General features: G+C 42.7%; 1 pseudogene; it reads left to right on the forward strand.

Moving 5' to 3' along the window:
- The first annotated feature begins 234 nt into the window (after window positions 1-234).
- LOC147335061 (uncharacterized) lies at window positions 235-2,249 on the forward strand (annotated as a pseudogene).
- The last annotated feature ends 12,312 nt before the right edge of the window (window positions 2,250-14,561 follow it).

Raw genomic sequence — 14,561 nt, forward strand, 5'->3', positions numbered from 1 at the left:
CTGCAACTAGCATTATTTCTTACAGTATAACACTATCACTTAGAATAACAGCGACCGTTTGATTAAAGTCCTTTTCAAGGTTAGGTGAAATCTACTTGGAGCCAAGGTGGGAACCCCCCCCCCCCCCCCCCCCCCCACCTTGGCTCCAGGTATAAGGCTTTGGAGCGTGATGTCACGGGGGTGGGCGTGGAAAGGATTTTGGCCCGATCCGCCATTTTGGGGGTCTAAGTAAGGAGCGAAAGCATAGCTATGGTTCGTACTTGCTGTGTGGTCGGCTGCAATGTTCGATCTCTTTGCTCTCTAAATGCTTTGCTTCTTTTATTGATTTTTACCGATTTTTATGCTGATTTTTTTCCCTTTTTTTCCATATGAGCTTACCTGCGATAGCTTCTGGACACTTATAGATCATTAGGACTAAAGTGTTCTTAACAGAAACAGCAACATTTTTATAGTTACCTTATCCTCAGCGCTCCGTGTGTCTGTGGCCTAGACACAGCTGAAGCCTGATTACAGCGTCTGGGCACCGAGCAGCCTCGATAGCCTAGAAAGGTGCTAACCGCTAGGCTAACTAGCAACAAGATGCCTTCCCTCTCCACAGATGACTACCACAGCCTCCTGCAGAAGATTGCAGCACTGGAGACAAAAATTCATCGCTTAGAAGTAAACGTGGAGGTAAATGGACTGTGTGGAAATGAAACAACCTTGCCTTTGACTCAAAACAATGGCGATGAGCAAGCTAGCACACAGCTAAGGAGCACAGATAACATGACCAAGAAAGTAGACTTTGTGCACTACTATAAATCCTCAAGCGATAATCCCCCCTTGGACTGTCTTGGTGCAAAACCAAGACATAAATCATGTCTCCTGGAAGGGGGAGGACATACCACAGGCAGGGCACAGCGAGCTGAAATCTCTGAAACCGACTGTCCTTCACTTCCTACGAGACAGAGAAGCTCTTCTACCCCTGTATACGAGAGGAAACAGGACTGGACAACCGTGAATAGGAAGGTTAACAACAAACCTTCAAAACAACTGAATGTGAAACTGCAGAACAGATTTGCTCCACTATCAAAGGACCCTGGATCTATATCGGATAACCATCCATCTAAAAGTAGCGAAGTAAGGCCTGAAAATCCACGGGGAAAGCTAAAGGCTAGGCCTGAAACGCTGATTGTGGGTGACTCAGCTGTAAAGGATGTACAAAGCATGTGCGGTAAGAACACTAAAGTCCTCTGCTTTCCTAACGATATGGTCAACATCCTGAAGGAGAGAATTCTTCAAATTGCAGATGAATATCCAACTGTGACAAACATTGTTCTGCATACAGGGTCAAACGATGTGTCCAAACAACAATCGGAGGTTCTGAAACGGGACTTTACTGGATTATTAAATACTGTAAACTCTCTGAATGCAGCTGTATTCATCAGTGGGCCTGTACCGCCGGTCAGAGGAGGAGATGAGAGATTCAGCAGGCTGTTTACACTGAATAAATGGCTTATATCAGCATGTGCTGACCACTCAGTGCATTTTATCAACAACTTTAATATTTTTTGGGAACGCAGGCATCTGGCAAATGGATTTAATTTTAACAAGTCAGGGGTGAAACTGTTCACCTCCAACTTGTTTTATTCCATACGTCATCCATCTGTGCTTGGAGCCAAGGCTGAGATAAACGAGGAGTTATCTCATAAAGAGGAACAAACAGTACTCCAAGAACAGACAAAGCCCAGCAGAAACCTTGAGGAGGAGCTCCATCTGCCCCCACCCGGGAAGAGCCTCAGAAAGGAGAGACATCTGAGGCAAGAAGAGGCAAGAAGAGGGGTCCCTATTTGCCTCCAACTCTCTCAACAACACCAACGACCAGGACCAGGATCTTCCCCAGTCCCCCAAACCCCTGACAGGCCATCACCCCCATCACCCTCCTCCCCCTCCCTTTCTCCCTCCTCCCCACACCTGAAATTCACTGAAGAGATGATGGAGCGGGTCAATGCTGGGCTCAGATCTACCCCCCGGCCCAATCCCTCTTTGTCCCCCATAAACCCCCCACCAAAGCAGCCAAAGGTTCGCCACCGAGCCCCACCCTCAACAGAGCAATCGAAGTCACATTGCCCAGCCTCGCCCCCCTTAGTTCCTCCTTACCACCTTCATGCTTTGTCTCCGCAGTCTGATGTGTGATGTGTGAAGGGTCCGGGCTGTGAGGATTATGGCAGTGGTGACTTTTCCCAGGAGAAGCTGGGACCCTGTTTACTAGAAGGTTTTAAAATTTCTGTACTTTTAGGTGACAGAAGGAGACATGTGGCCTGGTCAAAACACAGAGAGCTGCACTCTAAAATATCTTTAAATATAGTAAACATACCTTGTGTGCCACAGACTGCTCCCAAACACGAGGGGACAAGTAATGCCTCTAAAACACTTAAGTTGGCTTTATTAAACGTTAGATCTTTAGCTGGGAAAACATTTTTAATTAATGATTTAATCACTGAGCACAGCCTTGATTTTATGTTTTTAACTGAAACTTGGTTGGACCAAAATAACAGTGGAGCTGTTCTCATCGAGACGACCCCTCCTAACTACAGTTTTATCAGTGAGGCCAGGGTGAGCAGGAGAGGAGGAGGGGTTGCTGTCTTATTTAATGAATCATTTCAATGTAAGCAGCTATCTCCTGGAAGTTTTCAGTCTTTTGAATATGTGGCTTTACAGGTGAAGGCCCCATCCAAAGTTGTGTTTCTTAATGTTTACAGGCCTCCCAAATACTGCACAGACTTTTTTAATGACCTCAGTGAACTGCTGTCTGTGATCTGTGTTGATTTCGACTGTGTAATTATTGTTGGGGATTTTAACATCCATGTGGACAACCCTCAGGACAAAGGGACTAAAGACCTGAGTAACACTCTGGGCAACTTTGGGCTGACTCAGCATGTAACAGAGGCCACACATAATAGAGGACACACTCTTGACCTACTGATCTCCAAGAGCCTGAGCATTTCAAACATTACTGTGTCTGATGTGGGCTTATCTGATCATTACTGTGTTTTCTTTGAAAGTAAAATCTCAGCCCACACAAATATAGCAACAGCAGTGATCACAAAACGGTGTATAACTGAAGACAGTAGTGTAATCTTTAACCAGGTCTTCCCATTAACACCTGACCTGTCCAAAGGTTCAGTCAATGAGCTTGTCAATAGCTTTAATGCAAAAATGTTAAATGTAATGGATACTATTGCCCCCATTAAGGTGAAGGTTATCTCTGGAAGGAAAAAGTCTCCATGGAGAAACTCCACACTAGTGAAAAATGAAAAAAGAGAGTGTAGAAAAGCTGAGCGCAGATGGAGAAAAACAAACCTCCAGGTTCACTATGACATCTATAAAGAGAAACTTCACAATTATAATTTACAACTGAGGAGTGCAAGAAGGTCCTACTTCTCTGACATCATCACTAAAAACAGCCATAATGCTCGGGTCTTATTTTCTACAGTTGACAGGCTAACAAACCCTCCTGTGCCAGTGGCAGCTGAACTTCATTCAACCATGGCCTGCAATGACTTTGCCAAATTCTTCACTGAAAAAATCCAAAAGATTAGACAAGCAATTGGTACATCAACAGCAGATCCAGGATATGTACTGTGTCCACCGAAAAACTGTTTAAACACCATGAAAAAGTTTCACCCTATTAACAGCAAAGACCTGGAGGACATCTTAGGTCAACTGAACTCCTCCTCTTGCTGTTTAGATGTCCTGCCAACAAGTTTTTTCAAAAAGGTCTCAAAGACTTTAGAGTCAGACCTGTTACAGATCGTCAACTTTTCTTTAATATCAGGTGTGTTTCCAGAACCACTAAAAACTGCTGTAATCAAACCTATACTGAAAAAGGACAATCTTGACAAGACACAAATGAAAAACTACAGGCCGATCTCAAATCTCCCATTTTTAAGTAAGATCATTGAAAAAGCAGTTTCTCAACAGCTCAATTACTTCTTAAAACAGAATAACTGCTACGATGCCTTCCAGTCAGGTTTTAGACAGAACCACAGCACTGAAACTGCTCTGACCAAAGTGTTTAATGACATATGTCTGAACACAGACAGTGGAAAAATGTCAGTCCTAGTTTTACTGGATCTCAGTGCAGCATTTGATACAGTTGACCACAACATATTACTCAAACGACTGGAGAACTGGGCAGGTCTTTCAGGAACTGTACTAAACTGGTTTAAAACATACTTAGAAAACAGGAAATACTTTGTATCAATAGGTAACTTCACATCTGAGCAGACAAGTATCACATGTGGAGTTCCCCAAGGTTCCATCTTGGGACCCCCTCTGTTTAACATTTACATGCTCCCACTGGCACAGATTATAAAGAACAACAAAATAAACTACCACAGCTATGCAGATGACACACAAATATATATCACAATGTCACCAGGAGACCGAGGCCCTGTACAGGCTCTTGGTAAATGCATTGAGGAAATTAATGACTGGTTGTGCCACAATTTTCTCCAACTAAACAAAAACAAAACTGAAGTAATAGTCTTTGGCGCCAAAGAAAAACGATTACAGGTCACCAGAGAACTTCAATCTATACATCTAAAAACCACAAACCAGGCGAGAAATTTGGGTGTAGTGATGGATGCAGACCTAAACTTAGAAAAACACATTAAGACAATAACAAAGTCAGCTTACTATCACCTCAAGAATATTTCAAGGATAAAAGATCTGATGTCTCAACAGGACCTGGAAAAACTAGTCCATGCATTCATTTTTAGTAGGCTTGATTACTGTAACAGCATCTTTACAGGTCTACCTAAAAAATCAGTCAGACAACTACAGCTCATTCAGAACTCTGCTGCTCGAGTCCTCACTAAGACCAAAAAAGTGGACCACATCAGTCCAGCTCTGAGGTCTTTACACTGGCTGCCTGTCCGTCAGAGGATAGACTTTAAAGTTCTGATGCTGGCCTATAAAGCTCTGAATGGTTTAGGTCCAAAATACATCAGTGACCTCCTGACCCAGTATGAACCTTCCAGATCCCTCAGGTCATCTGGATCCGGTCTTTTATCAGTTCCCAGAGTCAGAACCAGACACGGAGAAGCTGCATTCAGCTTTTATGCTCCTTATATCTGGAACAAACTCCCAGAAAGCCTCAGATAAGCTGAAACACTCAGTTTATTTAAATCCAGGTTGAAGACTCACCTATTCTCAGCTGCATTTGAATAAAGCACCAAATCCACACTTTTAAGCTTAAATTTCAAAACTTACACTAACTACTGATCTTATCTATTTCTGATTTTATCTGTTTTGATTTTATATACTGTTTTGTTTGTTTGTTAAGCTTAAATTTCAAAACTTACATTAACTACTGATTTTATCTACTGTTCTGATTTTATCTGTTTTGATTTTATATACTGTTTTGTTTGTTTGTTTGTTTGTTTGTTTGTTTGTTTGTTTGTTTGTTTGTTAAGTGGGTTTAGAGCTCTGGGTAGCTCCCCAAATGGGTCTAGACTGGGTCTAGAGAGTATTTTAAATTCAGGGAATTTAAAATAGAAAGTAGCTCGTCCACAGAAGGACTGGTAGCTCCCCTTACGATAAGGGTTCAGATCACACGAACAGGTGTGGGATTAGAGCTCTGGGTAGCTCCCCAACTGGGTCTAGACTGGGTCTAGAGAGTATTTTAAATTCAGGGAATTTAAAATAGAAAGTAGCTCGTCCACAGAAGGACTGGTAGCTCCCCTTACGATAAGGGTTCAGATCGCGCGAACAGGTGTGAAATGTGTGTGTTTAGTTAGTTTGTTTGTTTGCTTGTTTGCTTGTTTTAATCAATTTTAAATCATGCTTTTTATTTGTTTTTGTTTCTAATGTCTCTGTAAAGCACTTTGAATCACCTTGTTGTTGAATTGTGCTATACAAATAAATTTGCCTTGCCTTGCCTTGCCTTACGACCAACACGGGAATAAGTTTGGATTGTCTTTTATGCTTTCCCAACCTGGAAGCAACATGAAGGAGCTCATGTATCGGATATTACCAAACGAAGGCGTCTAGCCTGGATAGAAGCCGTGAGACGAGCTGATATCAAGTTCTGTTACGTCTCCAGATATCAGTTGGTGTGCTCAAGACATTTTCATTCCGGTAAGTTCTAAATATGTTCACATCACACTTTATAGCTGAATAATATCATCGTTGGTGGTCTCGGAAGTTATAGAATTTGCGATCAAACATCGAATGGAGTGACTTGATTGATTGATGTAAAGACAATAAATGAAATGAGACAGGAAGGACACAAATTGGCGTTAATAATTTGCCCGATTATCAATGTGTTAATTTGCATCTACTTTACAATTATGGGCATATAATATGATAACAATATTTTAGCAGTTCAATGATAAATGTATAACATTAATTATGGTGGGGGGTGGAAAATGGCTATTTCACTCGATGCACTCAGCTGACTCCAGCTTTGGTATGAATGACGACGTACTCAGAGTTTGGCGGCTTGAAAATAGCCAAATCTTGCAGCCAGCCATTTGTAAATTGGATGTGCACCTTCAGTGACTTGTAATTACAAAACTGGTTCGCTGTGTAAGCGCTTACTCCACAAACAAGATACGTGAAGATATCGGGGTAGGACAGTGGCGGTAAGTCGTCTGGGTCTTTACTCCACTGCCGTATTTCAAATGGGTCCAGATTTGCGATGCACTCTATTCTTTTTCAAGTACCGCTGCTTCGCCTCTGGACGCAATCGGTCTCTATACCGTCCGTTTTCTTTTGAGCTGCTTTTAAGCATGTTTCTTGTCGTCGTCGTTCCAACACAGTGTGTTTGTTTTGATTCGTAGACCCCGAAAATGGAGCTGCGCTCCCACAATGCATTGCGGCGTGACGTCAACTCCAAAGCCCTATTGGGACTCGTAGGTATTGTTGTCACTGAGGAGAGTAGCCTCAAAGCGAGACCCCACAAGCAGCTACAAAAAGAAAGTTATAGCTTGCCTTCAAGACTTTGAAAAGGACAAAATTATTGACCGCCTTACATATCACCGCCTTTACCCAGGGGATGCCATACCCTGCATTTACGGACTTCCTAAAATCCACAAGGAAGCTGTCCCACTCAGACCCATTTATTAATCCTTTATTTATCCAGGTAAAAAATCTCATTGAGATTAAAAATCTCATTTCCAAGAGAGACCTGGCATCATAGCAACAAAAGTCACATACCACATAGGTATATAACATTTAAAACAAATACAATATCCCATACAAACATGTGTAAAATATACAATAACAGATCAAATTAAGAGTACATTAAAAACAATCACACTGAGTAAAAGAACTGTTCTCTCGTTCCTTTAAGACAGACTTAAACTCTCCCAAGGTAACCAATTCTGCTAATTTCAGTTCCTTCTGCAGATTATTCCAGGAAGCAGGGGCAGCGTATTTAAAAGCCCTTTTCCCCAATTCTGTTCTGATTTTTGGGACAATCAATTGTATGAATTTGTTCGAACGAAGGTTGTATTGGTTGTGGTTTTTACACATATAAACACATAAATAAGATGGAACCAGCCCAAGGAGAGATTTATAGATAAAGATCAACCAATGGGAGAGTCTGCGAATATGCAAAGATGGACATTTAGCAGCAGCATACAAAGAACAATGATGTACATGATTAATCATAGCATAAACTCAGCCACTTATAACATTGATAAAAAACCTTGCTATCATACTTGCTTCTCTTGTGGGGAACACCCCACACCACATCAAGAACTCCACCGACTTCACCGACAAGGTCCAGAAACTTACCCTGGATCCAGATGAAACCATGGTGTCCTTTGATGTAGTCTCTCTCTTCACTTGCATACCCACCACGGAGGCCGTGGAGACTGTCAGAAAACGACTACAAGAAGACAGCTCCTTGGAGGACAGGACCAACTTCACACCCGATCAGATCTGCACACTGTTAGACCTCTGCCTCACCACTACATATTTCAAGTACAACGAAGGCTTTTACAGACAAAAACATGGCTGTGCCATGGGCTCCCCCGTGTCACCTATTGTAGCCAACCTTTACATGGAGGAAGTGGAAAGAAAGGCTCTTGGCTCTTTCAAAGGAAGAGTACCGAGCCACTGGTACAGATATGTGGACGACACCTGGGTCAAAATCAAGACACAAGAAGTGGAATCCTTCACTGCGCACATTAACGCTGTGGATAAGAACATCAAGTTCACCAGGGAAGACACAAAGGACAACTGTTTGGCTTTCCTGGACTGCACTGTGCACATTGAAGAGAACGGCAACCTCAACATCGAAGTTTACCGGAAGCCCACACACACGGACCAGTACCTCCTCTTTGACTCCCATCACCCTTTGGAACACAAACTTGGAGTAATTAGGACCCTACACCACCGGGCAGAACATGTTCCCTCTAAGCCTGAAGGAAAAAAGAAGGAACACACACATGTAAAGGAAGCACTCAAAACGTGCGGCTATCCTAAATGGGTGTTCTTAAAGTCAGCAAAGAGGCACAGAAAAGAAGACCAGACACCAGCGAGGGAGGATAAGAAGGACAGACGCAACAACATTGTCATCCCCTATGTAGCCGGTGTATCAGAAAAACTCAGGAGAGTTTTCTCCAAGCACGACATCCCGGTGCATTTCAGACCCAGCAACACGCTCAGACAAAAACTGGTTCACCCGAAAGACAAAACGCCAAAACACAGACTTAACAATGTGGTGTATGCTGTACAATGCAGCGAGGAATGCCCAGACCTCTACACTGGAGAGACCAAACAGCCACTTCACAAGCGCATGGCACAACACAGAAGAGCCACCTCCACAGGACAAGACTCAGCAGTCCATCTGCATCTAAAGGATAAAGGACACTCTTTCGAGGATGCCAATGTTCACATTTTGGACAGAGAGGACAGATGGTTTGAAAGAGGAGTGAAAGAAGCCATCTATGTCCACTGTGAGCGACTATCTTTGAACAGAGGCGGGGGTTTACGACACCAACTCTCTGCCATCTATAATCCAGTTTTGAGATCCCTTCCCAGACGCCTTAACGCCCACTCACATCCTGGGCCATCTGACCTCAGGAATTCGCATGATAAGGTTTGGCCAGGTTTCACAATGAACTCACCCGAAACTCTGGCTGATTGGGACCCACACCCAGTTTCACACCATGGCTCAGGCGATTAGAGGATCATCAGGTGGTCCTTTTGTCCCTCTTTGGGGGGACACTCCCACTAGGTTTATATCTGGGACTCTCCACCATTTGACCTTAGAACTGAAGAAGCTTCTCGGATGAGAGGTGAAACGTCTTCAAGTAACTTAAAGAAGTCCAGACGCTTTTCTTTGCAACCTCCTTTGACTAAATGGAGGGACAGTAACTGCATGTGTAAATGACTAAAAACAAACTAAAAACTACTTCCAAAAACATTCAGCTTTGATATTAATGAGTTTTTTGGGTTCATTGAGAACATGGTTGTTGTTCAATAATAACATTATTCCTCAAAAATACAACTTGCCTAATAATTCTGCACTCCCTGTATATTGTATTATATTCTATTGTGTACAGTATCTTGTTGATATCTTATTCCAGTGTTTTTCAAAATTTTCTATGCAATTTTGCACTGTCTACTGCTGTAACAAAACAAATTTCCCACAAGTAGGACTAATAAAGGTAATCTTGCCTTATCTCATCCTCCACAGTAGCAGCGAGATGTCAGTGAACACTTAAGGCACGGAACAGCGGCGGGCGGAGTTCAGAACTCTGCCCTCCCGGCAGTGGCGGTCCTAGCCTGTTTGGCGCCCTGGGCGAACACTCCCTCTGCCGCGCCCCCCCCCCCCCCCCCCCCACCCACACACAGATAAAACATATTAAGGATTGTATATTAACATAAACTGCTGAACACACACACACATATGAAGAGAGAGAGAGTATGCATTGTATGCAAACGGCTATCAAAACAGCCATCATAATTCGTCATACAATGAGAACAGGACAAGTCAACAATTGACAATGACTAATTAATATTAAAATCTGTAACATAATGTATTGTTTGGAATTTAGTCTGTTACTGTTACTATTTTTACCATTTCTTCTTGGAGCAACTGTAACGCACATAATTTCCTTACGGATTAATAAAGTATTCTGATTCTGACTCTGATTGTTTCAGGATGACCTGCCATTATCCAATGACACATCTGCTTACCTGTATCTGTTGCTCGTTTCTCCTCCTCTTCTTTTCTCTTTTTTCTAAACTGAGCACCTGATGGCTTTGAACTTTTCTTGTCCATCTTCCATTGGTTTTAATTTTGCACTTCAGTATAAACACCCATCCCTCAACCCAAGGATCACCACAACATGATCTAACAAACTTACACCTTAGTTCACAGATTCCCTTTGTCTGGGTGCATTTCTGAGATTTCACACAACCCAGGATTCAAATCATGAATACATAATGGGCTTGGATTTACAACATTATAAATGAAATGTGCTCTATTTGGAAGCAGCCGGCCCCCCTCCCCTTTCAACGGGTTGTGTGTGAGACTTTAAATCACCAAACTGTAAATTTTAAATTGCTATTGATCCCTTTACCCCGAGTCCTAAAGTGTATATTTATTTTCTTACTCTTCTTATATACAGTGGGGCAAAAAAGTATTTAGTCAGCCACCGATTGTGCAAGTTCCCCCACTTAAAATGATGACAGAGGTCAGTAATTTTCACCAGAGGTACACTTCAACTGTGAGAGACAGAATGTGAAAAAAAAATCCATGAATCCACATGGTAGGATTTGTAAAGAATTTATTCGTAAATCAGGGTGGAAAATAAGTATTTGGTCACCTCAAACAAGGAAAATCTCTGGCTCTCACAGACCTGTAACGTCTTCTGTAAGAAGCTTTTCTGTCCCCCACTCGTTACCTGTATGAATGGCACCTGTTTGAACTCATCATCTGTATAAAAGACGCCTGTCCACAGCCTCAAACAGTCAGACTCCAAACTCCGCCATGGCCAAGACCAAAGAACTTTCGAAGGACACCAGGAAAAGTATTGTAGACCTGCACCAGACTGGGACGAGTGAATCTACAATAGGCAAGCAGCTTGGTGTGAAAAAAATCAACTGTGGGAGCAATCATCAGAAAATGGAAGACATACAAGACCACTGATAATCTCCCTCAATCTGGGGCTCCACGCAAGATCTCATCCCGTGGGGTCAAAATGATCATGAGAACGGTGAGCAAAGATCCCAGAACCACACGGGGGGACCTGGTGAATGACCTGCAGAGAGCTGGGACCAAAGTAACAAAGGTCACCATCAGTAACACACTACAACGGCAGGGAATCAAATCCCGCAGTGCCAGACGTGTTCCGCTGCTGAAGCCAGTGCATATCCAGGCCCGTCTGAAGTTTGCCAGAGAGCACATGGATGATACAGCAGAGGATTGGGAGAATGTCATGTGGTCAGATGAAACCAAAGTAGAACTTTTTGGTATAAACTCAACTCGTCGTGTTTGGAGGAAGAAGAATACTGAGTTACATCCCAAGAACACCATACCTACTGTGAAGCATGGGGGTGGAAACATCATGCTATGGGGCTGTTTTTCTGCCAAGGGGACAGGACGACTGATCCGTGTTAAGGACAGAATGAATGGGGCCATGTATCGTGAGATTTTGAGCCAAAACCTCCTTCCATCAGTGAGAACTTTGAAGATGAAACGAGGCTGGGTCTTCCAACATGACAATGATCCAAAACACACCGCCCGGGCAACAAAGGAGTGGCTCCGTAAGAAGCATTTGAAAGTCCTGGAGTGGCCTAGCCAGTCTCCAGACCTCAACCCCATAGAAAATCTGTGGCGGGAGTTGAAAGTCCGTGTTGCTCGGCAACAGCCCCAAAACATCACTGCTCTTGAGAAGATCTGCATGGAGGAATGGGCCAAAATACCAGCTACTGTGTGTGCAAACCTGGTAAAGACCTATAGTAAACGTTTGACCTCTGTTATTGCCAACAAAGGTTATGTTACAAAGTATTGAGTTGTATTTTTGTTATTGACCAAATACTTATTTGCCACCCTGATTTACGAATAAATTCTTTACAAATCCTACCATGTGGATTCATGGATTTTTTTTCACATTCTGTCTCTCACAGTTGAAGTGTACCTCTGGTGCAAATTACTGACCTCTGTCATCATTTTAGGTGGGGGAACTTGCCACATTTAGTGGCTGACTAAATACTTTTTTGCCCCACTGTATATTGTTTGTTTACTTGCACTGCTGTAACTGGAGCCTCGATGTCTCATCTCTCTATATACTGGACTGTAGCTGATGACAATAAAGTTTACTTTGACTTCAGCAGCGAGCAGGCGCACCGAGGGCTCTCGCGCTCACTTTTCGTGTATAGAGTTTCGAAAAAACATAGGTGCAAATTATAGGTCTATATCATGATGTCTGGTGTTTTCGTGTTTGTTGTTTTGTTTTTATTTTGTTTTATTTTGCGAGTTGGTTATTAGATGCTGCTCCAGTCGGTCAGAGAATCCCCCGCCGCCCCGCCCTCTCCTCTCTGCGCCGAAAGCAGCAGGCGCACCTCGCAAACGAAGGGCACGCTTACTCCCAGCAAATGGACGATAGAAAACCGATCGGTGCCTATGCCATTCCCAATATGTGCTGGCTGACGTCAGCGCAGCATGAGTACGAGCATTTTTTTTTTTTTTGCCGATGCCCGTGATGCCGCCCCCCACCACGATGCCGCCCCGGGCAACCACCCGTGTCGCCCGTATCTAAAACCGCTACTGCATCCCGGGGAAAGTACAGACTGTAAAGATTTATATAATACCCCAGGAAATTAAGAAACGTGACTGGCGCTGCTCTCCTGTGCCTAGCGGAACCTTGAGTGAAGCAGCAAGGAGGCGACGGAGGAGGCGGGCAGCGTGGCTCCCACTGGTGGCAGATTCTTCACAGCCAGGAAGTCTGGCGGAGCCTGATCGGGAACTTTGGGGGACTTAGCTCATGGACTGAGCATCATCAAATTTTTAGTATGCCGACGTTTATGTTTTTATTTTTCTCTCCCCTGATCAGGGCATTTTTAGTGTACTATTTTTATTGACTATTTCAACTGGGTATTACGTCTTCTGTTTCCGTGATCACCCCCTCCTGCTCTCTCCGTTATAGAAGGGGTTCCCTTCTAACTTACACCGGTGACTTTTAATTCTTATTCTTATTTTTATTTTCATGTCTATTTAAGCGTAATTTATGACAGTATGTTTGCACTGAAGCACCGCAGCAATTTCCTAATGTTGTAAACCTGCTCAACATTTGGCAATAAAACCCTTTCTGATTCTGATTCTGATTCTGATTCTGATAGGCATATGACACCCACCTTTATCTATCCATGAAGCCAGATAACACACACCAATTAGTTAAACTGCAGAATTGTCTTAAAGACATAAATACCTGGATGGCCTCTAACTGTCTGCTTCTCAATTCAGTGAAAACTGAGGTTATTGTACTCGGCCCTGAAAACCTTAAAAACATGGTATCTAACCAGATTCTTACTCTGGATTAATGATGGGAATCCCGGCTCTCTTTAGAGAACCAGCTCTTTCTGCTCGGCTCACTAAACAGAGCCGGCTCTTTCGGCTCAAAAGTGGCTCTGCAGGTTGTTTTGTCGCTTTAATTAATTTATCATTAACAGCAATATAAAAGTATGCACAAAATGAATTACTAATGTAATTTTTTTTATTTATATATGTTTATTACATAAATATTCTTTTTTTTAAACACACCACACAAAATGTAAAAATGTTTTTATAAAATACAAAAAACAACTATTTACAATTTAACTTTTAACTATTTACATTTTCAGATTTTTCCTTTTAAACTAAATTAAAAGGAAACAACACAAGATACTGCAAACCACAACAAATAAAATAAAATATTGTTTAAAATATGCAAAACAAAAAGAAAAAAAAAAGATGCCCAGATCTTTAATTAAGGGAAAGGTTGGCATTTAGAAATACCAAGTGACTCAGCTTTGAGAGGCTGATCCGGTTGCACTTCTTTGTTCCCATTCCAGGTCTATTTTAGCCCATTTTCCGGGGTGCTGAAGCACCCCCAAAATGAATCAAAGCACCCCCAAAGATTTCAGTAGCATACAGTACTTTGTTGAGATGTAATATTTTAATAACGAAAGTATAGATACCCCCCCCCCCCCCCTCCCAAAATTGTTTGTTCTAGCTCGCCTCTCCCCTGGCTGTAGCACCGTTGCTGCCAGAGCGATGGAGGCTGAGACGCAGCGGAGCGGATGTGTAAGTGCCTGGCTTAAAACAGGACACGTTAGCGGCATGTAACCTTCAGTTACTCTTTATATAGTTAGGTAGGAGTCAGGCTATGTTTCTTTTTAGCTGAAAAACATTACACCAGGTAACCTGGAGTGTTGAAAACATGTTTTCCGGCGATGTTTGCTACCCTACAATCCGTCCTGCTCTGTAGTAAAATCAGTGACATTTGACTGTCCTGTTGCTCGCATTGAAATGTATAGAGCTTATTTAAAATATAAAACTTAAAATTATCTGTAACCTA

Source organism: Aulonocara sp. 'chitande type north' Nkhata Bay, linkage group LG3 (genome assembly GCF_057382095.1).
Source record: "Aulonocara sp. 'chitande type north' Nkhata Bay isolate Kocher_YH1m ecotype deep benthic linkage group LG3, A_spYH_male_GT1.1, whole genome shotgun sequence".
Classification (NCBI taxonomy): domain Eukaryota; kingdom Metazoa; phylum Chordata; class Actinopteri; order Cichliformes; family Cichlidae; genus Aulonocara; species Aulonocara sp. 'chitande type north' Nkhata Bay.